This window comes from Pelophylax lessonae (genome assembly GCF_965119305.1).
Source record: "Pelophylax lessonae genome assembly, chromosome: 3".
Taxonomy (NCBI): domain Eukaryota; kingdom Metazoa; phylum Chordata; class Amphibia; order Anura; family Ranidae; genus Pelophylax; species Pelophylax lessonae.
In genome coordinates, this window is record NC_138770.1 from 328,821,336 (window position 1) to 328,847,824 (window position 26,489).

General features: G+C 43.6%; 1 protein-coding gene across 1 annotated transcript in view; it reads right to left on the minus strand.

Moving 5' to 3' along the window:
- Nucleotides 1-25,361, minus strand: part of LOC309550930 (glutathione S-transferase 3-like) — a 58,627-nt gene extending 33,266 nt beyond the window's left edge. Inside the window, exon 1 of the mRNA XM_082251330.1 lies at nt 25,237-25,361. The gene's annotated coding sequence lies outside the window, so the exon portion shown is untranslated. The remainder of the gene's footprint in view (nt 1-25,236) is intronic.
- Between the last annotated feature and the right edge of the window lie 1,128 nt (nt 25,362-26,489).

A 26,489-nucleotide genomic window follows, 5' to 3' on the forward strand; every position in this document is an offset into this window, starting at 1 on the left:
CCTCAATCTAGAGTTCTGTCTCTTATTGGGGGAATCTGCTGCAAGGGATTGCTATGGTCCTCCATACTCCCTTAGAGAATCACTGAGCTCTTTTAAGAGCTTGTGTAGAGCTTGTTCTGCTGCACTCTCTGGGGAAAGAGAGGTTCACCCACAGGAACCTGGAGCCTTGTCGTAGGTCCAGGGTGGGTAGGAGATTGCGAGACCCTAACCAAGCTGCGGCGGTTCGTGGAATCTGAGGTGGTTACGGTGTCTGGTGGAGTGCTTGGAGTCCTCGGAAAGCACTAGGAGCATCTTTCAACGGAGGCACCCGGTCCGGGGTGCCCTGTTCCGTTACATAATCTAATCAATAATATAATTTTATTATATATATTATATATTAAATAATAAAATAATATTATTGATTCGATTATAATTCACGCGTTTGTGTTTCAAATTTATCACATCTGGGATGTCTACTAAAGTCTTGTTTTGGTCAGGTTTAAGTCAGTAATTACTAAGAATTGTAGGCCTATAATACATAACGCCAAATTTCCATGAAAAAAATTGTACCGCTTTTGGTATGTAATTCCTGACATAATCATACCGCCAGGGAGGTTAAGACCGGAAGATTTTCCTGCTTAATGACCAGGCCCTATTTTGCGGTTCGGCACTGCGCTACTTTAATGGACAATTGCACGGTTTTGCGGCGCTTTACCCAAACTACCTTTTTTTCCCCACAAATAGAGCTTTCTAGGGGTGGCTTTTGATCAACTGTGCGATTTTTATTGTAGCACCCTACAAAGTAGGTGCTTGGTAAAGTATAGTGGGCCCTGGCTGCCTAACAGCAGGGCCATGATTTTCAGCTGGGCTGTCATGTCTCTCAGGTGTAGCTGTTGAGACTGGGGAGTCTCCCCACTGTGCTCCATGAGAGGGTTATCATTGGGCAGTGGAGGAAACCCAGCCAATGGTGCACTCAGGCTTGTATTTACCCCAGAAAGGCAGATTCTGCCACACAGCAATCTGGGAGTGGGTATAAGTTTGAGGGGAACGCATGACGCAGCGTCTTTGGCGGGAAGCAGAGTCCCAGCAGGGAGAGTACGGCTGTCTCTCCTCCTGTCAACAGGATCGGGTGTCCCAGGTGGCTTGCCTGAGGTGACAGAGGGCTGAGCTGAGCTGCAGAGAGGATCCGGTGTGCCGAGGACCAGCGGAGAGAGAGGGGTCCAGTTTCAGGAAAGCATTCCCAGTTTGTGAGTACTGCAAACTGCATCCTGGGGGTCTGCCTAGAGAGAGAGAGGGGACCACTCCAGTAAAGGTCGTGGGGATCCAGGAGCTAGCTAGCCGGTGCCGGAGTAAAAGTAAAGGGGGTGCCAGTGTTGACCCTGAAGAGAATCAGAGAGGGTGCCAGTGTATGGACCCTGACGTGTAGAGGGGGTGCCTAGTGAGAGGACCCTGAAGTGTAGAGGGGGTGCCTAGTGAGAGGACCCTGAAGTGTAGAAGGGGTGCCTAGTGAGAGGACCCTGAAGGTAGAGGGGGTGCCTAGTGAGAGGACCCTGAAGTGCAAAGGGGGCACCAGTGGTTGGGCCCTGAAGTGTTAAAGTGTACAGCGTGCAGTGCACAGTGTTGAGAGTTGCAGCAGCACAAGCAGTTACAGGAGCTACCTCAGTCAGGAAGGACTGGAGGGAGCTGTATGCAGGACTTTTGAGCTACCCAGAGCGTCAGAAGTCAAGTCTTAGTACAGTCAAGGACTTTTAAGCTGATCAGAGTGTCAGAAGTCAAGTTCAAGTACAGTTCAGCATGTCAGTGTTTTTCAAGCGCTAGCAAGCGTTGGTCGGCATCCAGCTGGCGTCAAGACAGCGCTGAAAGGCATTTTTCCACAAAGTGTCCCATTTGTACCTAGTTGAATCAGAGGAGTATTCCACTCATTCCCTTCTCCCATCCCCAATATCAAATAAACAAAACAAACCAAAGATGCCGGAATGGTCATTATCTCCAATCTCACACTTGGGTATTCAGCCTAAATGGGCTGAAGGTGTCACCGGTAACCATGGCAGACCCATACCAGGCCCAATGCCTGGAAAACCTGCTACATTATTTTTTGCGCTAAAAAAAAAAAATTTGAAAAAAAAAAACATTCCCAAAAAAAATTTAAAAATCCAAATTTTTTTGACATTTTAGGCCAATTTGTTTTCTGCTACATACTGTAATTTTGGTAAAAAAAAGACGCAATAAGCGTATTTTGATTGATTTGTGCAAAAGTTATTGCGTTTACTAACTACGGGAAAGTTATGGCGGCTATCTGAGATTTTTTGCGGGACTGCGGCATTGCGGCAGACAGATCGGACCCCTAACTGACATTTTGTACATTTTTGGGGGTACCAGTGACATTACTACAGTAATCAGTGCTAAAAATATGCACTGTTACTGTAATAATGCCATTGGCAGGGAAGGGGTTAATACTATTGGTGGTCAAGGGGTTAAATGTAAGCCTAGGGGAGTGATTCTAACTGTGGGGGGGTTGGGCTTTTGAAATGATTATAGAGACATGCGATCCTATATAGCAGGATCGCATGCTTTCTGTGATCATTGCAGGGAGAAAGACGGACGGCTGTGTTTACATCAGCCGCCTGTCCTTCTCTGTCACTGGGGAGAGATTGCCGGTGTCAGGCAGCAATTGGAGCCGCCTGACACCCGCACTGGCTTCCCCGCTGACGATCAGGGGCGGAAGCGCGCTGCTGGTGGCGCGCACTTGCCCCCTAGTGGCCTCCCAGGCAGATGACGCATATTAACTTGATTTGCCTGGTAGAACCACACTGCCGACGTAAATAGGCAGTGCACAAACAGGAAGTGGTTAAATTGAAAAAAAAGAAAAACACACTGCACTGCTTGAAGCGGAGTTCCAGCAGTTTCTGTGTTTATTAAAAGTCAACAGCTACGAAAAGTGTAGCTGCTGACTTTTAATTAACACACACTCCGCTGTCCCACAATCTGGCAGCCGGAACCCTTGGTTCTCTTACTCTCCTTTCGGCAGTGCCAGCATCACTAGTGCTTCACAGCCGGGTGCGTGGGCGAATCATGCTGCACATCCTGAATGGCCGGGCAATATTCTGGGACCTGTGACTTGTCCCAGAAGATTGCAGGGAGGGAGGGGGAGAGAAGAACTTCCAGTCAGAGCAGGCCACTTGCAAAACTAGGTATCTGCCCCCGCCCCCCCCCCAAAAGAAAATTACATGCCAAATGTGGCATGTCAGGGGGTTAGGAGTATTTAAAGTGGAAGTTTCACTTTTGAGTTGAACTCTACTTTAATGAACAAACACATGGAGGCTAGATCAATTTTAGCACTTTGAGTTTACAAACACTTGCAAGCATGAAACACATACTGGAAATATAAATACACTTAAATTTAACCACTTGGTGCCCATGCTATAGCTGAAAGATGGCTACAGAGCAGGCTTAAATTGCCGGGAGGGTGTACATCCTCCCGTTCTCGCGCTGCCCGCATGCCCCCTGTGATCACTGAGTCCTTTGGAGTCGGCTGATCACAGATCGGAGTTTAGGGCTGATCCCGGGCCTTTTACCACGTGATCAGCTGTCAGCCATTGACAGCTAATCACATGATGTAAACAGAAGCCGAAAATCGGCTTTCTTTTTCCTCACACTCACAGCTTCTATAAAATGGACATCAGTCTCACACTGTGATTGCCAGTGCTGCTAACCAGTACCACCAGTGCCACCTATCAGTACTGCCAACCATTGCCCATCAGTGCTGCCTTTTAGTGCCACCTACCAATGCCTATCAGTGCCCATCAGTGCCACCTATCAGTGCTGCCTATCAGTGCCACTTCTTAATGCCCTTCAGTGCTGTCTATCAGTGCCCTTCAGTGCTGCCTATCAGTGCCCATCAGTGCCACCTATCAATGCTGCCTCATCAATGCCCATCAATGCCACCTATCAGTGCCCATCAGTGTAGCCTATCAGTGCCCATCAGTGCAGTCTCATCAGCGCACATCAATGAAGGAGAAAAATGACCTCTTTGAAAAAATGTTATCGATGGCATTGATGGACACACAACATAAATTAAATTATTCTAAAAGACTGTATGCAAACTCATTGCTAAGTATATTCCCATGGACAATGTTTAAAAGAATAAAAATAAAACCTATGTTGCTCACGGCCAAAGTTAAAAAAGCTATAAATAATAAGAAAAGCTCTTATATTAAAAAATATAAAAATGAAGGAACACTATCATTGTTTAAATGTTACAAAGAATATAACAGAATATGTAAAAAGGTATTTAGGGATGCAAAAATTCAAAACGAACGACAGATTGCAAAAGATAGTAGGACAAACCTCCAAAAATTCTTCAAAAATAATAATAAATAAGTCAGATCTGAGCATGAAGGCCCTTTACAAAATAATCTGGAGTGGGTGACTGGGGACAAAGAGAAGGCAAATTTATTAAATACCTTCTTTAGCTCTGTGTATACAAAGGCATGATAGGGAGGATATTGACACAGCTCCAAATGATCCACAATGGCTCAATAGTTATATGGTCCAGAAATATTTAGACAGAATCAAAGTGGATAAAGCACCTGGACCAGATGGCATCCACCCACAGATCCTAAAAGAATTGAACTCCATCATTTCAAAGCCATTGTTTCTTTGAAAGGGAATCTTTAATGACTGGAATAGTACCACTGGATTGGCATGGGGCCAGTGTGGTGCCTATACTTAAAAAGGGATCAAAGTCTTTGCCAAGTAACTATAGACCTGTTAGTTTAACTTCTATATTCAGGAAGATACTGGAGAGTTTATTAAAAGGCCACATAAATGAGTTCTTCTGGACAGCATGGATTCATGAAAGACAGAAGTTGTCAAACAAACCGGATTTCTTTTTATGAGGAGGTAAGTAAAACCTTGGACAGAGGGGTGGCTGTGGACGTAGTATACTTGGATTTTGCAAAAGTGTTTGACACAGTTCTTCACACACGACTAATGTGTAAGGTAAAGTCTACAGGCTTGGAAAGATCAGTTTATAAATGGATAGAAAACTGTCTAAAAGACAGAATTCAGAAAGCAGTGATTAATGATTCTTACTCTGAATGATCTAAGGTTATTAGTGGTATACCCCAAGGTTCAGTATTGGGATCCTTACTTTTAATATATTTATAAATGATATAGGGTCTGGGATTAAGTACCATGTCAGGCTTTGCAGATGACACCAAGCTTTGCAGTGGAATAACGCCCTTACAGGATGTCTCCAACGTACAAGCCAACCTCATAGCACTGTTTATTTGGACAACTTGGTGGCAAATGAGGTTTAATGTTGATAAAACGTTGATAAAGTTATGCACTTGGGGGCTAAGAATATGCATGCATCATATATATTAAGGGGAGTACAACTGGGGGAATCAATGGTGGAGAAGGATCTGGGTGTTCTGGTAGATCATAAGTTTAATAATAGCATGCAATGCCAAGCTGCAGCTTCCAAAGCAAGCAAAGTCCTTTCTTATATTAAGAGAGGTATAGATTCCAGGGATAATGATATAATTTTGCCCCTGTAAAAGTCATTAGTAAGACCTCATCTGGAATATACAGTTCAGTTTTGGGCACTAGTCCTCAAAAAGGATATGGGGGAAATGGGGAAAGTGCAGAGAAGAGCAAACAAACTGATAAGAGACTTGGAACAGCTCAGCTATGAGGACAGATTCGAGGTACTGAATTTATTCTCTCTTGAGAAGAGGAGATTAAGGGGAGATAGGATCAACATGTACAAATACATAAGGGGTCCATGTAGTGAAAAAGGTGTTGAGTTATTCACTTTAAGGTCATCACAGAGGACAAGGGGGCACTCTTTACGTCTGGAGGGAAAGCGATTTAATCTCTAAATATGGAAAGGTTTCTTCACAGTAAGAACTGTGAAAATGTGGAATAGACTCCCTCAACAGCTGGTTCTGGCGAGCTCAGTAGATTGCTTTAGCCTGGATACTAATATTTATAAAAAAAGTTGATCCAGGGAATATCTGATTGCCTCTTGGGGGATCAGGAAGGAATGTTTTCCCCTGCTGTAGCAAATTGGATTATGATTTTCTGGGGTTTTTCACCTTCCTCTGGATCAACTGTGGGTATAGGGACTGTGTATATGGGATTGTATGTTTTTTTTTTTTTCTCTTTCATTGGTTAACCTTGATGGACTTATGTATTTTTTTCAACCTGACTAACTATGTAAAATCACAGGACTCTGAAGGCACAGCAGTGTGAACAAGAGCTGAGGGGTCACTAATGGTCACTCTATCCCTCCAAATCCTTCCCCTGAATATTTCTCCAGGAATTATGTAATCCCGCCACCAGTAAGTAGCAAGCTAGATACTCAAGTTTGGTGATGCTGTGATCTTTTCGTTAAGGGGAAATGTACCTGCATTTGTAACCATTTATTTTTATGGTGGTGCACTGCTGATAACTAGTGCACTAACGTTTGACATTTAATGGTGGTTTAATTGGATATATATTGCGATTCTTGGAGAAATAGTCAGAGGAAGGATATGGAGGATTGGTGTGACCATTAGTGACCCCTTAAAAGGGAAAGCACATGGTAACCTTTATAAGGTCCAAGAGACAAGGTGAGCATGGAGAGTGATTGGTGGTGGTTCACACCAAAGAGGGATTACATTAGTGCACATAGAATATCCTGCATTTATTATCAGAGCACCATTTGGAAATTATTAACTGTGCATTTGATTAGCAACATCACAGTGGTGGTGGAACCTTCCTACATACACATTGGACTGATTATACAAATACTGTACCTTTTCTTGAATGTTGGACACACTTTATTGAGTCTTTATGCATATTTATTACTGATCAGATCAATATCCCAGGATTTTAATTGAATTGATACTATACTCTGATTAAAAAGTGTTTTTAACCGGATGAAATGAGCAAAGAATAATGTGCTAGACAGGCTCCTATTTGTAATGATACCCCCAAATGTATTATACAACAAGGAAAAGTTAAGGTAATTTCCCAATACTGCAATAATACTGTATAATGACATTATACTAATGATTTTGCTTTCTTCCTTTGCGGTGCAATGGCAGTCACTGTAGGTGTTCTCTAATCTGGTTGCCTTTGTGAAGGGTACGCACTGGATGCAGCCATTGCAACAGAAAGAGTGCTGTATCACTCCATGTTTGCAGAAATCCATTTGTGTTAATTAGGAAGAAAAATAATATTTAACAAAATATTCAATGTTTTTGTTATTTGCCAAGGTAAGGCCTGTTGTCAGAGGTTTACTAGTAGTGTTGAGCGAACACGGACTGTATTATTCGTGTTCGTACCGAATAATTGGATTTTTTGTACCCGAACACGGACACGGACACTTTACTGTATGTTCGGGTAAAAATCCGTGTTCGGTCGTTTTATTTCCGGGTTTTGCATGCTTTGGCGCTCTTTTCATGGCGGGCTTTCAACAGCCAATCAACAATCGTTTAACTGGTGTGCCTTAAGCCATCCCAGCCATGCCTGCAAATGTCTCAGTAGCTGTGATTGGCCGTCTGAAGCATGTGACCAAGTCTTTATAAGTTCGAGGCAGCCGCAGCGGCGTCATTATGCTGCTTAGATTCAGGGACAGAGCACACATCAACGTGCTGGCTGCTGATTAGGGAAAGATAGGCAGGAAAAAACCATTTGTGTCCGGATAGAATTGAGGGACAGGTCGGAGTGTTTAGGCAGGGCGAGTTGTAGGCATTTTAGGGATAGAGTCTGCTGAATTATATAGGGTCAGTGTCTTCTACAAACTACAATCGATATTGCTGTGTGGGGGGTGGGGTCTGCACTCAATCCTGATCTACGATCTCTTCTCAATCCTGTTAGGGACAGAGTCTGCTGAATTTTAGGGAAACTGTGTTCTACAAACTACAATCGATATTGCTGTGTGGTGTGGGATTGGAGATAGGCAGGTGTCAGTGATCCACATCCATTTTTCTGTGTGTGAGCTGCAGTGAACACAATCTTTTTGGGCTGCAGTGAACACAATCTTTTTGGGCTGCAGTGAACACAATCTTTTTGGGCTGCAGTGAACACAATCTTTTTGGGCTGCAGTGAACACAATCTTTTTGGGGTGCAGTGAACAAAATCTTTTTGGGGTGCAGTGAACACAATCCTTTTTGGTGTGCAGTGAACACAATCTTTGTGGGGTGCAGTGAACAAAATCCTTTGTGGGGTGCAGTGAACACAATCTTTTTGGGGTGCAGTGAACAAAATCCTTTTTGGGGTGCAGTGAACAACATCCTTTTTGGGGTGCAGTGAACACAATCTTTTTGGGGTGCAGTGAACAAAATCCTTTGTGGGGTGCAGTGAACACAATCTTTTTGGGGTGCAGTGAACACAATCTTTTTGGGGTGGAGTGAACAACATCCTTTTTGGGGTGCAGTGAACAAAATCCTTTTTGGGGTGCAGTGAACAAAATCATTTTTGGGGTGCAGTGAACACAATCTTTTTGGGGTGCAGTGAACACAATCTTTGTGGGGTGCAGTGAACACAATCTTTTTGGGGTGGAGTGAACAACATCCTTTTTGGGGTGCAGTGAACAACATCCTTTTTGGGGTGCAGTGAACACAATCTTTTTGGGGTGCAGTGAACACAATCTTTGTGGGGTACAGTGAACAGAATCTTTGTGGGGTGCAGTGAACACAATCTTTGGGGGGTACAGTGAACACAATCTTTGTGAGGTGCAGTGAACACAATCTTTGTGGGGTGCAGTGAACACAATCATTGTGGGGTGCAGTGAACTCAATCTTTGTGGGGTACAGTGAACACAATCTCATACTGAAGGTTTGAGGGTGCTGCCTGTTCCATACTCCCCCTACTCCTCATCTAGCCTTTTAGGGGTACAAACAATAGTAATTGGGGCCTAGTGTGGTTGTGTACGTGTGATATACATACACTTTTTTGGGATCATATTTTCTATTCCGCTATTTAATCAAAAACCTTTGGGGATCAGTTAAATTGGGGGATAGTCTGTGTTGGTACGTGTGAGAGAGATCCACCTTTCCAAGTTGTTGGGGTTCATCTCATACTTCTGAAGGTTTGAGGGTGCTGCCTGTTCCATACTCCCCCTACTCCTAGCCTTTTAGGGGTACAAACAATAGTAATTGGGGCCTAGTGTGGTTGTGTACGTGTGATATACATACACTTTTTTGGGATCATATTTTCTATTCCGCTATTTAATCAAAAACCTTTGGGGATCAGTTAAATTGGGGGATAGTCTGTGTTGGTACGTGTGAGAGAGATCCACCTTTCCAAGTTGTTGGGGTTCATCTCATACTTCTGAAGGTTTGAGGGTGCTGCCTGTTCCATACTCCCCCTACTCCTAGCCTTTTAGGGGTACAAACAATAGTAATTGGGGCCTAGTGTGGTTGTGTACGTGTGATATACATACACTTTTTTGGGATCATATTTTCTATTCCGCTATTTAATCAAAAACCTTTGGGGATCAGTTAAATTGGGGGATAGTCTGTGTTGGTACGTGTGAGAGAGATCCACCTTTCCAAGTTGTTGAGGTTCATCTCATACTTCTGAAGGTTTGAGGGTGCTGCCTGTTCCATACTCCCCCTACTCCTAGCCTTTTAGGGGTACAAACAATAGTAATTGGGGCCTAGTGTGGTTGTGTACGTGTGATATACATACACTTTTTTGGGATCATATTTTCTATTCCGCTATTTAATCAAAAACCTTTGGGGATCAGTTAAATTGGGGGATAGTCTGTGTTGGTACGTGTGAGAGAGATCCACCTTTCCAAGTTGTTGGGGTTCATCTCATACTTCTGAAGGTTTGAGGGTGCTGCCTGTTACATACTCCCCCTACTCCTAGCCTTTTAGGGGTACAAACAATAGTAATTGGGGCCTAGTGTGGTTGTGTACGTGTGATATACATACACTTTTTTGGGATCATATTTTCTATTCCGCTATTTAATCAAAAACCTTTGGGGATCAGTTAAATTGGGGGATAGTCTGTGTTGGTACGTGTGAGAGAGATCCACCTTTCCAAGTTGTTGAGGTTCATCTCATACTTCTGAAGGTTTGAGGGTGCTGCCTGTTCCATACTCCCCCTACTCCTAGCCTTTTAGGGGTACAAACAATAGTAATTGGGGCCTAGTGTGGTTGTGTACGTGTGATATACATACACTTTTTTGGGATCATATTTTCTATTCCGCTATTTAATCAAAAACCTTTGGGGATCAGTTAAATTGGGGGATAGTCTGTGTTGGTACGTGTGAGAGAGATCCACCTTTCCAAGTTGTTGGGGTTCATCTCATACTTCTGAAGGTTTGAGGGTGCTGCCTGTTCCATACTCCCCCTACTCCTAGCCTTTTAGGGGTACAAACAATAGTAATTGGGGCCTAGTGTGGTTGTGTACGTGTGATATACATACACTTTTTTGGGATCATATTTTCTATTCCGCTATTTAATCAAAAACCTTTGGGGATCAGTTAAATTGGGGGATAGTCTGTGTTGGTACGTGTGAGAGAGATCCACCTTTCCAAGTTGTTGGGGTTCATCTCATACTTCTGAAGGTTTGAGGGTGCTGCCTGTTCCATACTCCCCCTACTCCTAGCCTTTTAGGGGTACAAACAATAGTAATTGGGGCCTAGTGTGGTTGTGTACGTGTGATATACATACACTTTTTTGGGATCATATTTTCTATTCCGCTATTTAATCAAAAACCTTTGGGGATCAGTTAAATTGGGGGATAGTCTGTGTTGGTACGTGTGAGAGAGATCTACCTTTCCAAGTTGTTGGGGTTCATCTCATACTTCTGAAGGTTTGAGGGTGCTGCCTGTTCCATACTCCCCCTACTCCTAGCCTTTTAGGGGTACAAACAATAGTAATTGGGGCCTAGTGTGGTTGTGTACGTGTGATATACATACACTTTTTTGGGATCATATTTTCTATTCCGCTATTTAATCAAAAACCTTTGGGGATCAGTTAAATTGGGGGATAGTCTGTGTTGGTACGTGTGAGAGAGATCCACCTTTCCAAGTTGTTGGGGTTCATCTCATACTTCTGAAGGTTTGAGGGTGCTGCCTGTTCCATACTCCCCCTACTCCTAGCCTTTTAGGGGTACAAACAATAGTAATTGGGGCCTAGTGTGGTTGTGTACGTGTGATATACATACACTTTTTTGGGATCATATTTTCTATTCCGCTATTTAATCAAAAACCTCTGGGGATCAGTTAAATTGGGGGATAGTCTGTGTTGGTACGTGTGAGAGAGATCCACCTTTCCAAGTTGTTGGGGTTCATCTCATACTTCTGAAGGTTTGAGGGTGCTGCCTGTTCCATACTCCCCCTACTCCTAGCCTTTTAGGGGTACAAACAATAGTAATTGGGGCCTAGTGTGGTTGTGTACGTGTGATATACATACACTTTTTTGGGATCATATTTTCTATTCCGCTATTTAATCAAAAACCTTTGGGGATCAGTTAAATTGGGGGATAGTCTGTGTTGGTACGTGTGAGAGAGATCCACCTTTCCAAGTTGTTGGGGTTCATCTCATACTTCTGAAGGTTTGAGGGTGCTGCCTGTTCCATACTCACCCTACTCCTAGCCTTTTAGGGGTACAAACAATAGTAATTGGGGCCTAGTGTGGTTGTGTACGTGTGATATACATACACTTTTTTGGGATCATATTTTCTATTCCGCTATTTAATCAAAAACCTTTGGGGATCAGTTAAATTGGGGGATAGTCTGTGTTGGTACGTGTGAGAGAGATCCACCTTTCCAAGTTGTTGGGGTTCATCTCATACTTCTGAAGGTTTGAGGGTGCTGCCTGTTACATACCCCCCCTACTCCTCATCTAGCCTTTTAGGGGTACAAACAATAGTAATTGGGGCCTAGTGTGGTTGTGTACGTGCGAGATACATACACTTTTTTTGATCATATTTCCTATTCCGCTATTCAATAAAAACCTTTGAGGATCAATTGAATTGCGGGATAGTCTGTGTCGGTACGTGTGAGAGAGATCCACCTTTCCAAGTTGTTGGGGTTCATCTCATACTTCTGAAGGTTTGAGGGTGCTGCCTGTTCCATACCCCCCCTACTCCTCATCTAGCCTTTTAGGGGTACAAACAATAGTAATTGGGGCCTAGTGTGGTTGTGTACGTGCGAGATACATACACTTTTTTTGATCATATTTCCTATTCCGCTATTCAATAAAAACCTTTGAGGATCAATTGAATTGCGGGATAGTCTGTGTCGGTACGTGTGAGAGAGATCCACCTTTCCAAGTTGTTGGGGTTCATCTCATACTTCTGAAGGTTTGAGGGTGCTGCCTGTTCCATACCCCCCCTACTCCTCATCTAGCCTTTTAGGGGTACAAACAATAGTAATTGGGGCCTAGTGTGGTTGTGTACGTGCGAGATACATACACTTTTTTTGATCATATTTCCTATTCCGCTATTCAATAAAAACCTTTGAGGATCAATTGAATTGCGGGATAGTCTGTGTCGGTACGTGTGAGAGAGATCCACCTTTCCAAGTTGTTGGGGTTCATCTCATACTTCTGAAGGTTTGAGGGTGCTGCCTGTTCCATACCCCCCTACTCCTCATCTAGCCTTTTAGGGGTACAAACAATAGTAATTGGGGCCTAGTGTGGTTGTGTACGTGCGAGATACATACACTTTTTTTGATCATATTTCCTATTCCGCTATTCAATAAAAACCTTTGAGGATCAATTGAATTGCGGGATAGTCTGTGTCGGTACGTGTGAGAGAGATCCACCTTTCCAAGTTGTTGGGGTTCATCTCATACTTCTGAAGGTTTGAGGGTGCTGCCTGTTCCATACCCCCCCTACTCCTCATCTAGCCTTTTAGGGGTACAAACAATAGTAATTGGGGCCTAGTGTGGTTGTGTACGTGCGAGATACATACACTTTTTTTGATCATATTTCCTATTCCGCTATTCAATAAAAACCTTTGAGGATCAATTGAATTGCGGGATAGTCTGTGTCGGTACGTGTGAGAGAGATCCACCTTTCCAAGTTGTTGGGGTTCATCTCATACTTCTGAAGGTTTGAGGGTGCTGCCTGTTCCATACCCCCCCTACTCCTCATCTAGCCTTTTAGGGGTACAAACAATAGTAATTGGGGCCTAGTGTGGTTGTGTACGTGCGAGATACATACACTTTTTTTGATCATATTTCCTATTCCGCTATTCAATAAAAACCTTTGAGGATCAATTGAATTGCGGGATAGTCTGTGTCGGTACGTGTGAGAGAGATCCACCTTTCCAAGTTGTTGGGGTTCATCTCATACTTCTGAAGGTTTGAGGGTGCTGCCTGTTCCATACTCCCCCTACTCCTCATCTAGCCTTTTAGGGGTACAAACAATAGTAATTGGGGCCTAGTGTGGTTGTGTACGTGTGATATACATACACTTTTTTTGGATCATATTTTCTATTCCGCTATTTAATTTAACTGGGCCTCCATGCGAGACCTGTGTGCCTTGTTGCGCTGTTTTGAGTACTCCACCAACATGGCCAGTGGCAATGACGCCGTTCTCAGCTTAACTATCCCACTTCTATGCCTCCTTGAAAAAACAATTCGGGCGATGATGGAAGAGGATGTGGCACAGGATGAGGAGGAGGAGGAGGATGAAGAGGTAACATTTCCAAGGCTTTCAGGGCAGTCATTCGCAAGGGGCTCCGAGGGTGGGTTCCTGCACACGCAAACGCCAGGGACGCAATTGTCCAGCAGGGGCACAGTTCTGGAGGATGAGGAGGATGAGGAGGAGGAGGAGCTGGAGGAGGAGATGGAACCATGTTCACAGCAGGGTGGCACCCAGGCCAGCTCATGGCCATCACTGGTGCGTGGCTGGGGGGATACAGAGGACACGGACCATACACCTCCCACAGAGGACAGCCTTTCGTTGCCTCTGGGCAGCCTGGCACACATGAGCGATTACATGCTGCAGTGTCTCCACAACGACCGCCGAGTTGCCCACATTCTAACTTGTGCTGATTACTGGGTGGCCACGCTGCTGGATCCCCGTTACAAGGACAACGTACCGTCCTTAATTCACTCACTGGAGCGCGATCGCAAGATGCGCGAGTACAAGCGCACGCTGGTAGACGCCATGCTGCTGGCATTCCCATCTGACAGCGGGGCCACAGTGGAAGCACAAGGCAGAGGAGGAGGAGGAGGAGGTCGCCAACGCAACCAGGGCACCGCCAGCACCTCAGAAGGCAGGGTTAGCATGGCCGAAATGTGGAAAAGCTTTGTCAGCACGCCACAACAAACAGCAGCACCAGCAGCTCAGATGGAACGTCTTAGCAGGAGGCAGCATTTTACCAACATGGTGGAGCAGTATGTGTGCACACGCCTACATGTAGTGAATGACGGGTCTGCCCCCTTCAACTTCTGGGTCTCCAAATTGGGCACATGGCCTGAGCTTGCCCTTTACGCCTTGGAGGTGCTGGCGTGCCCTGCAGCCAGTGTATTATCTGAACGGGTATTTAGCACGGCTGGGGGCGTTATAACAGACAAGCGCAGCCGCCTGTCCAGAGACAATGTGGACAAGCTCACGTTCATTAAAATGAACCAGGCATGGATCCCACGGGACTTTTCCGTACCTTATGCAGAATAGCAATGGATACCGACCTTACCCACCCATTGTTCCATTTTTGCTCTTTCTCACTCTTTTGGGGTGTACCCTCATTTAAAATTTGTGAAAAGAAGCAGTGTTGGCTACCTCGTCCTCCTCCTCAGGGCCAGATTAATGTAGGGGCTATTGGAGCTGCAGCTCCAGGCCCCTACCTTTTATATAGGCCCCGGGTTGGCCATATTCACTGTTACCGCTCTTCTGTCACTTGTAAACACAGAAGTCTGGCTTCTATGCTCGCTTCCCCAGGCAGCACCCTCAGAACCTCCCCACACAGCGTGAAGGCCGGACAAGGAGGGACAGTTGGCGATGCATGGATGTGTTTATGGGCTTCAGAGACAGCATCCCATGTTGAATTAGGCATGCATGGCTGCACCCTTCCTCCTCTGGGTGCATGGCAAGGCACGGCCCTTAAGGCCCTTCAAAATCCTCAGCACCAAGCCCATGATGCTGTTAATCCGGCCCTGGTCCTCCTCCACCGCCGCTTCCACCTACACCGCCCATAGGTGTGCGCAGCCTATTGCATTAAGGTGTGCACCCCAAAGTTGAAATACACATGCATGTGTTTGCCAGCAGGGAGAGTAATGTATCGGGGCCATGTACCTGTAGGCAAGGAGAAATAGAGCAGAGCAGGTCCCAGGGAGATCTTTCCCATCTCCTCACTGGCAATGCTATGTGCCCTAGGTGATTAGGGTGTGCCCAGGCACACCCAGCACACCCTGTGCGCACGCCTATGTCACCGCCACATCCACCACCACCTTAACCTCCCTCCTACTCCATATGGGCCTCGTCCTTCAGAGATGAAGAAGAACATTGTTTTATTTTTCTGTTTTTTTTTGTTGTTTTAAGTTATTTCCCTATCCACATTTGTTTGCAGAGCACTTGCCATGCTCTTAATTACGTTTTGCTGCCATTTGCAGCACTCTAGCCCTTTCCTTTGGTGTTTTAGAGCCATTTTAGTGCCTTAAAGTTCGGGTCCCCATTGACTTCAATGGGGTTCGGTGTCCGGGAAAAGTTCGGTAAAAGTCCGGGACACGGACCCGGACTTTTTTTTAAAGTTCGGCCGAACCCGTCGAACACGGACATCTAGGTGTTCGCTCAACCCTATTTACTAGCATATGAAGCCCACACAATCGTTTTTTCAATACCGACATGAATCCAAGCTAGTGTAACAGTGATACTTGTTTCTGCAGTCTTTCCCATGGAGTTTTTTCCCTGAATTTAAACAAAGAACATTTTGTTGAGATCTGGCAGGAGAATAAATTAAATTCTGCTCATTCAGCAGTGACAATGAACAGAAGCCAAAAAAGTCAGGAACATTGGACCCTGCAATTTGTTTAGAGATGGTGGTGGAGAAATATACTTGTTTCATAAGATATTTCGTTTTGGCTTCACTGTAGTGAGTGTAGCAATGATTGATTTTTTTTTCTGTCTGTTCAGGGTTTCCTAAGCTGGGTGTATGATTTATCCCACCTGTCTTTAGAAGAAGCTAACAATATATGGCAGGAAGATGCAGATGACCAGTATGAATATTTATATTGCCCCAGCCAATCCTTGGAAGGAGGTATCCAGAAAGTGTCTGAGGGGGTGATAAATGTTTTGGAGGCTCTGGGTGAGTGGGTATCTTTCCTCTTTAGGGACAGTTCTAGTCTACTGCTTCTAGGAGAGAGTTTCTGAAATGAAATTTCTTCGCATGAGTGAGGCTGAGAGCCCAGGGAAGACTGCCAAAGGAATATACACTGGAGGACAACGTTCTGAAGTCCTGGGTCTGGAAAAGGATCTTTTTATCTCCCTTACTGAGGAGATCTACCTATGGAGGCTGGGTGGCAGATAGCACCAATGGCATTGTGAGTAAAGACCTTGCTGCGGACTTTGGGTGTTTTTGTACTATAAAGGGATCTAAGTGCCAGAGGCTGCTACATGGACTGGGGCTGCTCTAACAGAGTCCTAGATATAAAGGACATTCCCTGATACCTCCGGAAAAGGCTGCTGTAAGAAGAATAGTGAGAAATTTGTCCTCCCAATATTGCTATTGAACGTTTTGGAGTATCCCATGCCCTTAACCCCTCTCCTGCGTAAAGGTTATCAAAACTATACATTTAAAAAAGACATCCCCCAGACCGTGGAGTTGGTGTGAGTGGACTGGTGCTTGAGGTGACAGGCAGCCTCTGTACATTTAGGGAAAAAACGACATATTACTATACCAATAGCTGGGGAACAAATGAGTGGCTATTTTGCATTACTGTACTGTACTGTAGGATCAGGCTGTTGTCCTGAGTTAAAAACATTGTTTACCAACTACGTTAAACAAGGGCATTGATCTAAAGAGTATAATCTTTCAACCTGAAACCTACAAGTTATGTAATCTAGGGGAATGAAGAAAGCATGACTAATGCACTGTCAAAGGCTAATATAAACAGCAAATATCCAGTTGGTTGTTAAGCATTTCTCTATGTAGTCAGTTACCAAACATGTGTTGGAGAGGGGAAACTCCTAGAATTGACACTCCACAGCTATAAATGTTGGCCTAACACAACACAATTGTTCAGCTATGAGAATATATTCCACACCAGTAAATGAACATGTGCTGGGCATCGCAGCTCCTACAACTGGGACTCCACATCTCTAAATAGCAGGATACCGCAACACAATTGTTCAGCTATGAGAATATATAATATATCATATACATTTTGACCCTACCTTTAGATACGGTACCTCTTGTGTTACTAGGACTCTTCTGGGTTTCTTAGGGTACTGATGACTCCATACCTATACTCCAGCCAGGCTTCAAGTGGTTTTAAATCTAAAATGTTTTTTTACCTTAATGAATTCCAGGCATCAAGGTAAAAAATGTTTAACTTGCTATACTCCCCCATCTCCCCAAATACGGAACCCTAAATCGGTCCAGTGTTGTTGCCATCTGCATCTCTTCTCTTTCTTCTCCCTCTACTCACAGAGACTGAAGCAGTAGTGGAAGCCATTGGCTCCTACTGCTGTCAATCAAATGCTGTGCGGAGAGAGCGGAAGGTGGGGCCAAGCTGTGCTGTTTGTTTCTATGGACACACACAGCCTGGCTCGGGATTAAGCTGCTTTCTATGGTGCCAGACACAGAAGGCGAGGAACCAAGATCACTGGTGGGGAACCCCAGAAGAGAAGGTTCAGGGCTGCTTTGTGCAATTCGTTTGCACAGAGCAGGTAATACTTATTCAATTTTTTTATTTTATTTTAAAAATGTGCCTTTAGAATCACTTTAATTACTACCTGAACTAACACTTACAGAAAAATGTGCAGGCACACACACAATATACAGTATATTTAGGGGCTAATGCCACCTTTTGCACTGTTACACCCACTTCCCGAACAATGTGCAGGGGCTCTTGTCCTCTGAACTTTGCATGGCCGTGCGGGCAGAAATCTCTGAACAAATAACCCACCCACTGAGGCAGACGGCTGCACTAGTAGTTCATTGACACTTCATCCAGCTCTCTAACTGAAAGTCTGAACCTTGGAATGAACAGAGAGCTGGAGGAAAGAGCATGCAGGAGCCTGGCATTGTACTTGCAATCCACTGATCACGGTTGCAATGCTTTGCAAAAAAAAAACTTTCTTGAAAAGATATGTGCATTTGTTATTTCTTTTGTGAAAGGTGGACTTAACCTTTGATTCTTGTTAATTACATGCTGCATCCTTGCCCATTGGGATAACCAATTCCAATGTGTTTTAATTAATGCTTTATGTTCAGTGTTTTTACAACTGAATTGCTTACGTGGACTTGTAGAATCTCCTGCTAAAGATTATCGATATAGCAGAACTTGTGACAGCTACGGAGTCTGGCTACACAGTGGTAAATGTAAGTAGCAATAGCACTTGACAAATACATTTGAGTACAATAAATGCATACAAAGTTTATGAACTTACAATTACAATGAAAAAAATAGACTTGCATCTCACTCTAGGAATTGTCTGCAAGATGAAGATTTTTAATGGATCATTGCATCTATGGAAGTACACCACAAGGCAGAGATGTGAAATATTTGTGCAATGTAGTGAAAAAATGCCGCTGGTGTGTTTGCAAAAGTTGTGAGGCATGAGTAGTCCAGTCAAAACGAATAAGCTGCTAACTGAAAAAACACACAGTAGGTCATGAAATATTGGATATTTAATGGATTCATTCAGATGTAGTTTGACAATATCTAACAATGAAGAAATTATTCATGGGTTTATTTCAGCTCAGATGCTGCTCCTCTACTTACAGTATAGGAGTTGTTAGTTATTTATATGGTTTATAGACAGTGAGATACTGTTGCAGTTCAACCACTTAAGCCCCAGAGGATTTTCCTGCTCAAAGACCAGGGCCTATTTTGCAATTCGGCACTGCTTGACTTTAACGGACAATTGCACGGCCGTGCGTCGCTATACCCAAATTAAATTTTTTCCCACAAACAGAGCTTTCTTTTGGTGGTATTTGATCACCTGTGTGATTTTTATTTTTTGGGCTATGAACAAAAAAAGAGCAACAATTTTGAAAAAATAACAATATTTTTCACATTTTTTTTATATGAAATTCCCCAAAAAAATGTAAAAATCTAAATTTTTTAACATGTTAGGCCAAATTGTTTTCTGCTACATATTTTTGGTAAAAAAAATTGCAATATGCATATTTTGATTGGTTTGTTTGCGTTTACTAAGGGAAAGATTTATGTCATTTTTATTGTTGTTTTTTTTTTAACTAGTAATGGCGCGATCTGCGATTTTTTTTGCGGGACTGCGACATTGCGGCGGACAGATTGGACCCTTGACTAACATTTTTGACACTTTTGGGGGTACCTGTGACGTTATACAGTAATCAGTGCTATACATATGCACTGTTACTGTAAAAATGACACCGGCAGGGAAGGGGTTAACTTTTTTAGTGATCAAGGGGTTAAGTGTGTCCCTAGGGGCGTGATTCTAACTGTAAAGGGGCGTGGCTTGTGATGGAACAACAGAGACATACGATCCTACATAGCAGGATCATGTAGTCTCTGAAGTTACATCAGGGAGAATGACAGGCGGCTTTGTTTACATTAGCCACCTGCCTTTCTCCCTCTCCAGCGGGAGATCGCGAGTGACCGGCAGACATCAGAGCCGCCGGTCACTCGCTCGGGTACGGGCGGGAGTGCACCTCTGGCGGCGCGCGCTCGCCCCCTAGAGGCTCCTGGGCAAGCGACATAGCCCTACGTCGGTTTGCCCAGGAGAGCCAGACTGCCGCAGTAAATAGTCGTGCGGCAGTCGGCAAGTGGTTAAAGCGGAGTTCCGGGCACAGAAAGCATTTTTCAATAAACATACCCCCGGGACAGTCAGGGATAGCACATTCCACAATGGCTAGCCTCTGATCTGTCCCGGTTCGCACTTACCTGCAAGAAGAAATACTTACTTATAAAATTTCTTCCACAGCGTTTCCATCTCTCTTGTGGGCAGCTGAAGCTGGCGCGATCCTCTTCCGCGTCTTCTTCCGCATCCTCTTCTCCCAGAATGCGCCTGCACCGGCCCCTCTCGTCACTTCCGGCGCGGCACCGCATTCCTCCACAGCTTCTGGGCATGCCCAGAAGCTGTTTAGCAGGGGAATGCGGCGTCGCCCCGGAAGTGACGAGCGGGGCCGGTGCCGTCGAATTGATTCCTGGGAGCGATGACGTTCAGCTCCCAGGAATCATTGCGAAGGAGGAAGTGATGGAGGAGCCGCGGCACAGAGGGAGGAAGTACATTGAGGTGAGTATTTTCGATCTTCAATTACAAGGTGAGTTTTAAAAAAAAAAAAACCTAACTATCCAATTCCTTTTCAAGTGAAGGTGAAGAAGCGGACGGGCACAAAAAAAAAATATCGATTTTGTGCCCGGAACTCAGCTTTAAGGACCTATTTAGACTTATGTGTTGCAATAAAACACATATTTTAGCACGTCACTGTAAAGATTGGCACTTTGTATTGCCATTCATTTAGAGGCACTTAAAGTGTTACTAAACCCAGAAGCCTGTATTCACTATATCTGGTCTCCCACAGTACAAAAAAATGCAATAGTTTTAGTAAATATAAACTGCTAAATACCATTTCTCATTAGCAGGATATAGCAGTCTTGTGACTCCTATCAGTGTCCAATTGAGCACTTGTTAAAGCATGCAGGAGTTTTTATTCTCCTCTGACTGTCCTATGAGGCTGCAGGACCCCTGACCCTCTGTCTGGACAGTGCTGATTGGCCCTGTGCTGATCACATGCACCCTCCCAAGAAGAAAAACAAACAAACTCTCTAGCAATACACACTAAATTGAGCATGTGCAGAGTGCCTCCTAGGACTCTGTTCAATCAGGAGATGGATTGGGGATTGTGGAAGCGGGGGAGGATCAGAGAAGACAGGATCACACAGCCTTTTTTACACAAGGCAGAGGACTAACCGCTTAGGCTCCACAGTGAGCCTAACAAGCGTGCTTTACTGCATATACAGACTGATTCTGTTGTAGGTTGGTTTAGGAACACTAAATTGTTAATAGAAAGTGAGATACGGTTGCGGTTAGGGATAGGTCGATACTAAGCATTTGAGTGAGTACCAGTACTCGACCCAAATGCTCCCAATACCGAAACTGATTCTTTAGGGTGCGATTTACGTCAATACAAAACGAGTGGGTGCAAATCGCACTGCAAAGAATTGCATGCTATTTGAACAGGAATGTGGTGCGATTCCTGTCCTAAGCAATTTCTGTGTGTGTACAAAGAGATTAAAGCGCCATCTAGTCAGGTTAAGCAATGTTAAAACTTACAGTACATATCTGGTAGCCAATCAGGGCCACAGGAGGTGCTGACAGGGCTGGAGGAGATGTAGAGGTGGTCCACCCCCAAGCCGATATCACTTCCGCCCTATACCCATGGGGTCAAGGAACTTCTCCTTCAGCCCTGTGAGCACCTCCAGTAGACCTGCTTTGCTACCAGATATGTACTGTGAGTTCTAACATTGTTTAACCTGACTAGATGGCACTTTAATCCCTTTGTATACATATAAATATGTATACACACACACACAACATTTTTTTTGTATTGACACAAATCGCACTGCAAAGTATCGGTACTCGGTATTGCCGAATACTTGACCGAAATTATTGGTACTCATACTCGCCAATAAATAACGGTATCGGTGCAACCCTAGTTGCAGTTTAAGGACCTATTTAGACTTATGTGTTGCAATAAAACACACATTTTACCATGTGTTACTGTAATGCATGGCATTTTGTATTGCCATTTATTTAGATGGCACTTACAGTGCCTTGCGAAAGTATTCGGCCCCCTTGAACTTTGCGACCTTTTGCCACATTTCAGGCTTCAAACATAAAGATATAAAACTGTAATTTTTTGTGAAGAATCAACAAGTGTGACACAATCATGAAGTGGAACGAAATTTATTGGATATTTCAAACTTTGTTAACAAATAAAAAACTGAAAAATTGGGCGTGCAAAATTATTCAGCCCCTTTACTTTCAGTGCAGCAAACTCTCTCCAGAAGTTCAGTGAGGATCTCTGAATGATCCAATGTTGACCTAAATGACTAATGATGATAAATAGAATCCACCTGTGTGTAATCAAGTCTCCGTATAAATGCACCTGCACTGTGATAGTCTCAGAGGTACGTTTAAAGCGCAGAGAGCATCATGAAGAACAAGGAACACACCAGGCAGGTCCGAGATACTGTTGTGGAGAAGTTTAAAGCCGGATTTGGATACAAAAAGATTTCCCAAGCTTTAACCACTTAAGCCCCGGAGGATTTGGCTGCTAAAAGACCAGGGGGTATTTTGCGATTCGGCACTGCGTGACTTTAACGGACTATTGCGCGGTCGTGCGACGATGTACCTAACGTACCTAAACTAATTTGACGTCCTTTTTTTTCCCACAAACAGAGCTTTCTTTTGGTGGTATTTGATCACCTGTGCAATTTTTTGATCATGCGCTATAAACAAAAAAAGAGCGTCAATTTTGCAAAAATAAAATTTTTCACATTTTTTTATATGAAATTCCCCAAAAAAATTTAAAAATCAAATTTTTTTAACATTTTCGGCCAATTTGTTTTATGCTACATATGTTTGGTAAAAAAAAAAAAATCGCAAAAAGCGTATTTTGATTGCTTTGTGCAAAAGTTATCGCGTTTACTAACAAAGGGAAAGATTTTTTGGTGTTTTTTTTTTAACGAGTAATGGCGGCGATCTGCGATTTTTTTTTTGCGGTACTGCGACATTGCAGCAGACAGATCGGACCCTTGACTGACATTTTTGACACTTTTGGGGTTACCAGTGACATTACTGCAGTAATCAGTGCTATACATATGCACTGTTACTGCAAAAATGACACTGGCAGGGAAGGGGGTAACTGTATTGGAGAGGGAGGGGTTAAGTGTGTCCTAGGGGCGTGATTCTAACTGTAAAGGGACATGGCTATTGTTGTAAAAACAAAGATCAACGGTCCTACATAGTAGAACCGTCTGATCTTAATTTTTACACCAGGGAGAATGACAGGCGGCTTGTTTACATTAGCCGCCTGACTTTCTCCCTTCACCGGAGCGATCGTGAGTGACCGGCGGACGATCGGGTCCGCCGGTCACACGCACTGACTTGTCAGTGAACGAGCTGGGGCGGGCGCATGCCCGCCCACAATTGGCTCACAAGTCAGTGACAGGCGAGTGACGTACCCCTACGTCACTCTGCCTGGCCGGGGCTGACCGCCGCAGTATATAGCCGTGCGGCGGTCGGCAACCGGTTAAACATCCCAAGGAGCACTGTGCAAGCAATAATATTGAAATGGAAGGAGTATCAGACCACTGCAAATCTACGAAGACCTGGCTGCCCCTCTAAACTTTCAGCTCATACAAGGAGAAGACTGATCAGAGATGCAGCCAAGAGGCCCATGATCACTCTGGATGAACTGCAGAGATCTACAGCTGAGGTGGAAGACTCTGTCCATAGGACAACAATCAGTCATATACTGCACAAATCTGGCCTTTATGGAAAAGTGGCAAGAAGAAAGCCATTTCTTAAAGATATCCATAAAAAGTGTTGTTTGAAGTTTGCTACAAGCCACCTGGGAGACACACCAAACATGTGGAAGAAGGTGCTCTGGTCAGATGAAACCAAAAGTGAACTTTTTGGCAACAATACAAAACGTTATGTTTGGCATAAAAGCAACACAGCTCATTACCCTGAACACACCAACCCCACTGTCAAACATGGTGGTGGCAGCATCATGGTTTGGGCCTGCTTTTCTTCAGCAGGGACAGGGAAGATGGTTAAAATTGATGGGAAGATGGATGGAGCCAAATACAGGACCATTCTGGAAGAAAACCTGATGGAGTCTGCAAAAGACCTGAGACTGGGACGGAGATTTGTCTTCCAACAAGACAATGATCCAAAACATAAAGCAAAATATACAATGGAATGGTTCACAAATAAACATATCCAGGTGTTAGAATGGCCAAGTCAAAGTCCAGACCTGAATCCAATCGAGAATCTGTGGAAAGAACTTAAAACTGCTGTTTACAAACGCTCTCCATCCAACCTCACTGAGCTCGAGCTGTTTTGCAAGGAGGAATGGGCAAAAATTTCAGTCTCTCGATGTGCAAAACTTATAGAGACATACCCCAAGCTACTTACAGCTGTAATCGCAGCAAAAGGTGGCGCTACAAAGTATTAACTTAAGGGGGCTGAATAATTTTGCACGCCCAATTTGTTAGTTTTTTATTTGTTAAAAAAGTTTGAAATATCCAATAAATTTTGTTCCACTTCATGATTGTGTCCCTCTTGTTGTTGATTCTTCACAAAAAAATTAAAGTTTTATATCTTTATGTTTGAAGCCTGAAATGTGGCAAAAGTTTGAAAAGTTCAAGGGGGCTGAATGCTTTCGCAAGGCACTGTAAATGTAAAAATAAGCCCGGATCTTAAGGTGGAACAGAACAGCTCTTGGGGGAAAGGGGGGCGACACTACAAGGGCATTTTGTCTAATTCCCAGAGATCAGCTTTAATGTAAGCATAGTAATGCACCATAAAAGATCTCAAAAGGGGTCTAAAGAAATATATGAGTTTAGCTTATTTAATAAAACAATGCTCATAAGGACACTCTTGTTTTGATATTATATGGCATCACTGGGTGTGTATTTTGCAAATGTGTGATCTTCTTAGCAAAGGAAGTCTTTGTGTTTACAGAATGGTTGTTCTCATAAAATTGTACATTTTTGACGAGCAAGTCTTATGTTTGCTTTATGTTTGTTGTTAGCCTAACCCACAGTGGACAATCAAGTGAGTTTACTGATTCCAAATACATTAAAGCTGAACTTCTATAAGGAATATTGCAGTATGCCCAATGTTACCAAGTAGGCAAAAACTGGGGCTTATTCGATAAACTGTAAAAATAGGATAAAGGAAGATGTGTTAGATGTTCAAAAACACGCAGCACCATAACCCCCCCAAATCTACTCTGCCAGTTAGTGGGCCCCTTACAATCCAGTGTGCCTTGTTTCTAAGAAAAGAACATATTCACAATCATATTTGCTCTTGGACCAATGCATTATACAGTGGTAAAATAATAATCATAAGCACTTACACAATTGCAGATTGACAAATCCAGGCTTCCCTTTGGATAAACAGCAGCTGCAGTGTAGTGAATTGAAGCTAAGCTCCAAATCAGTTACTTTATACTGGCAGAGAAGAGGAGAAGGGGTGAAGGGGGAGTGTCCATCACTTTATGGAATCAGGCTGAACAGCACAGCATAACCAGTACAGAACAACTAACAAGGTCAGATCTGCTACACAGGAAAATCAGGTTAAAGAGCAATTTACACCCAAACTTTTTTTTTTTCATTCGAGCTTTACATTGTGAACGGTTAGATTGACGGTTGTCTCTGGGGGCAAAAAAAAAAAAAAAAATCAAGCAATATTTTCCTGAGCTCTTTAACCCAGCACATACCAATTGATAGCCTTGATTTTTTTCTGATTACGTTTTCCTGCAGATTTGACTTCACCACAGACTATGAAATGTATATAAAGCATGACATTGCTCATCAGTGTATGAATTGCTTTGCTAAGATAATACATTTGATGCTTGCTATGAAGCATTATCATTTGTACAAATGGTAGATAAAGCACATGTCTAATGTCTGTTTACAGGTGTTTAGGATTAGTGGCTGGATCACAAAGGTATGTGGCACTGTATTAAGAAATTCCTAAATGTACAGTTTTTTAAATGCAAGAAATGTAAGTACCGATGTGCCTACTGGGTATTACGAGTGAGATTCCTACCCTTCAGATCACTAAACAAGCTATCGCCAGAGCGCTGTTTCAGGCGAGGAAACTGATACCGCGGCACTGGATTTCCCTGACCCCCCTACTGTCAAGGAATGGATTGCCCAGATGGGTGACATGCTTAGATTGGAAAAATACATATTTCAACATAAGGGCAACCTGAATAAATTTGATAAATTATCGCCTCCATGGTTGGCGGTGCCGGGTGTGGCCCCGGTAGACCTGGTCTTAGATAGATTGGTGGCTGGTGGGATGTGCGTTATAGTGACTCTCTCCTTCTGCAGTACGTAAACTATAGATAGTGGGATATGCATAGATGCTAAATACATTGCTAATTTGAATTGTTAGTTGTTGGCCTTGATGGTTTCAGAGACATTTACATTAATGTTTTTACGTATTATACCATGACAGTATTTTTGGTATTTATGTATAATGTGGGCACTTCTGCCCTGGACTCTGTAATGTTCAATAAAGTTTTTTTGATATAAAAAAGAAATGTAAGTACCGAATTTGATCTGGTATCAGCCTCTTCCAATCCCTGTACAGCAGACCTCA